Source organism: Physcomitrium patens, chromosome 23 (assembly GCF_059467195.1).
Source record: "Physcomitrium patens ecotype Gransden chromosome 23, ASM5946719v1, whole genome shotgun sequence".
Lineage (NCBI taxonomy): Eukaryota > Viridiplantae > Streptophyta > Bryopsida > Funariales > Funariaceae > Physcomitrium > Physcomitrium patens.
The window spans coordinates 6,373,232-6,377,647 of NC_143432.1; positions in this window are offsets into that span (position 1 = coordinate 6,373,232).

The window sequence follows — 4,416 nt, forward strand, 5'->3', positions numbered from 1 at the left end:
CTCAAGCTGGTATTTTGAAGAACCTGGGTCAAGTAGGTTGCTGATAAGTATCAATGAGGGTAGGTTTTATGGTTCTCCACTAGTATTCTTGCTCTAAGGTCGAATAGCTTATTCTTGTCATTTTTTGAAGATTCGATGCTGACTACTTCTACCGATAGGTGGTTGAGGACTCTCAAAAATACCTTCAATTTTTCAATAATTTGGGAGGCCACAAACTTGAATTCATATAGGGTTGAGATCAAGTTTAGATGCCAAACAATGGAGTGAACCCCTTAGAAGATGGTCAGATGCAATACGGACTCACCAATGGCACTTAGAAGGTTCAATCTAGACTTATGAATGGATCTTGTTCATCCCATTTTACATTGAGAAAGTCCGCATCAAGCATGTTAGAGAATGGAGCTTGCATAGATTGCTAGTACATGAAGACCAAACCTCTCCAACTAGCTTGGAAAAAACTCATGGAGGTCAATCCATAGAATTGGATATCACACTTAGAAACCTCTTTACATATATATCAAGCTACAAAAACCACACTTATAAAGTAAAATAAATCCCTACTAATTAGAGATCTATTCTAGTTCATAACAATTTTAATTATTTAATACTTCTAATCCTTTCCTATTAGTATTTTATTAAGTGCCCAACAACTCCAATAAAATTCTAATTGTGATCTAAAAAAAATCCCTCTTATAGGTGATCTATTTTAGTTCACAACTATTAATTAGCTTACAATTTAATTCCTTAAGTTGTCTCCTATTTGGTTTTAAATTCTTAATTTTTTAATTAGTAAAAATCCACACTCATATAACCACAAAAACTATACAATTATTCAATTAATAAGAAAAAAAAAAAAAAAAAAAAAAATACACACACACACATTAAGTCTTTGATCAACTGCTAAAGAAGAGCATTGACACCAATCATTAATTCCATTGATGTTTCAAATGCAATGCTTGCACTAATTAAAAAGCTTAGTCAAAGACCCACACAAAGCATCAACTACCATAATCCACCCTAAATCACAATAAAAAAATTGGTAATGTCATAAGTTGTTGTTGTTAGAACTACTTACTATGCCATTCACAACACCAATATATAAGGAAAAGAAGAGAGTACAAACTTCTTGCACTACAATAAGAAGAAACAAGGATAATCATGCTACACTGCAACTTTGACCTTATATACCAAGAAAAAATAACACAAAAATAAAACATCTCAAAGTGCTCAAAGTCCAAGAATATGTTACAAGAAATTTTAAAAAAAATAAAAAATAAAAAATAAAAAATAAAAAATCTAAGGCAATCTGAACCTCTATTAAAGATGGAGCCTCCTTATTTTTGTTTCATCCTTGACTACTATGCCTAATAACTGGGACCGAGTTCCAATACCTAGATGATGGCCCATTTGTACTTAATATCTACCTAAACTACACTACTTTCAATCTAGTACAATATTTCTACTATATATCATATGGTCTTTAGCCTGTCTTATATTGTATTATATTTTATCTTTTGTATCTAATCTATATTTGAATCATATCCAATTTTTAGACATAATATCTTTTATAAATCATAGTTCTATTGGATTATACCATTGTAGTATCATTTTACTTATTCCAAACTAATTTAATTAAAATAAACCTATATAGGTGGATTCAAATACAAAAAAAGACTACTTGCATGAGATATACTTGTTAGGGTCACACAATTAACCATTTTTAATTGATTAAATTCAATTGACACATAAAACACTCCAAAATGACTTCAATTTCTATAACTACCCATAGATTCTTCTTCATAGTCAAATATAAATATTTGTAATCTTGTTTCACATAAATCTCATATTTTAATAACCTGTCTTTTTTCAATCTCATAATACCATTATGTAATACTGCATTGCTTTAACAGACTACATACACTCATTTAATATTCCAATCACTAGATATAAATCTTCACTAAGAATACATTCCAAAATTAATCATTTCTTTTACATTCTCTTTTATTACATCCAATCCTACTCATTTCTTATAGATCTCTTCCACTATTCAACTATCATAGCCAATATGATACAACATCATCCCTTTTAATTGAACAATATCAATATCTTCAGTCACTAACTTCCAATCTGCCAAATAGAATTCAATAATCAATAAATTCAATTTCTTATACAACAACATAAAGATCCAATTTCTATTTCATTATAATACTCTTAGTTTATATTATTCAACAATCACAATGGATCCCAATCTTTCAACTCTAGTGTTATTACAAAAAAAAACAAAACAAAAAAAAACAAGAGGTAGCACCAAGCTTATCTCGGCTTTAAATCCTCGTAGACTGGGCTCCTTCTACTTCTTCTTCAACAAATTTATGCTTATCTCCAAATATCAAACATTACATACTCGATGTTAACTACTTTTCCTTCCTAATCATCCATTATACCTACTAAACTATCCATTCATCAATTTACTAGCTTTTCTTAATCCTACATATAATGTATTGTAAGAAAAAAAGATCCTATCCATTCTACAACCAAATTGATATTATATTGATATTATATCAAGCCATATCTAGTAAAATAAGACTAAATTTTTTTAAAGACTTAAAACTTTTTTAATCTATAATAATATAAATCTCATCACAAAATAGGACAAAACGGACTAGAATAAGATTGAATAGAACTAAATAGAGTAGAACATGAAAGACTTAATAGAGCAAAAAGAAACAAAATAAAGCAGAATAAAAAATATAAATCAAGCTTTACTAAGAGAAAGGAATGAAAGCCATACCTAATCAAATGCCTCAAATGGCCTTTGTTGGTCTTATTTATACTTTATCTAACTAACTTAGAACTTTCTAGAATATTCATAATAGTGGATTTCATTAAGATAACCTTCCTTCTAGAAGATTTTAGAGGTGGATCCTATCTTGGCAACTACCAACTTAGAAGGTTTTAGAAGTAGATCCCGCTTAGATAACTGCCCTTAATTCTTTTAAGATGTTTTATGGTATATCCCACATAAACCATTAACCTTGCCTTAATTCTAAAAATTTATAGAAACTTTCTAAAATCAGTCCTAATTACCTATCTCTATACATAAATAATATAATTATCTTATCCAAGTTCCATTTCAGTTAATCCCTCCTCCCTACTAGTATAGAACATCTTCATTTTGCTCCTAATAATATCTCTAGATTGTTTCTTGACAATGGATGAGATTTTGTACAAGTTCTTACATTGCATCGTAGATGAAATAGGTATTCCAAAGCGCCTTGTATTGAAGTTGTAAATGTCCATTACTACAACAAAAGTAGTGATGCTCTAAAATGTTATTTACTTCATATTCTTGTTGATCATCAATCACAACCGATAGTAGTGGTGGTTGATGTTGATTTAGAAAGTACCTTAATTTAGTATGAAATTCCTTGACCTGTAAAACATAGAAGACTAGATAGATCCAAATATATGGCGAAAGCTCGAGAGAGTATGCAATATCAAAAATTACTGCAAAAATATCTAAGCCACCAAGGTGCCAACTTACGGACTTGGATTCATGTGTTAAGTAGAAAGTTGGCATTGGAGAATAATATTTGGTTACCCTCTTAGAAGGCCTTATATTATCAATAATTATCTATATATTACTTCTATTGATTTTATGTAATAAGAAGGCAATGTCATGCTTCTTACAAGGCAGTTGTAAGTTGTTGTATAAATTCTTTTATTGTCAAGTTGTTGATATTAATGGGATGATTGAGAGTTTTTAGCATAATCAAATATTGACTAGTGTTAAGAAAGAATGGTGAATGACCAATACTTGCTTGAATACTATCATTATAAGCAAACTCCAAGAGCATCAAATATTCATCCTATTCATTATAGTCAACTACCACAAATGTTTATAGCATATTTTTTAAGGTTCAATTTACATACTCTATTTTTCCATCCGTTTGATGATAGAAGGCTATGGACATAGTAAGTTGTGTATCCAATAGCTTGAACAAGGTCTGCCAAAAACTTCCTATAAAGTATAGATTTTGATTTAAAACGATGACATGAGATAATCCATAGTGATGAAAGATTGTGTCAAAACAAATCCGTAGAAGTGTTGAGGCATCAATATAAAAGTACATCATAACCAAGTAAAGTTGCTTTAAAAGTTGATCTATAAAGACAACAACCGTGGTATAATTATGATGCATCGTCACTTGCTCTTAATGTGCCATATGTAGTAGAATTGGCTGCAATAGCCTAAAAGATGTCATGTTGTATGCTTTGTTACATTGATATTACTTGCAAGAGCACACAAAAGCTCAAATATCATAGTCCAAACCTATATAAAATCATATCCTAGAGATTTGTTCTAGAATCTTTTTACGCCTTAAATGCCTAGATATTAGAATATTGTATCTTTCT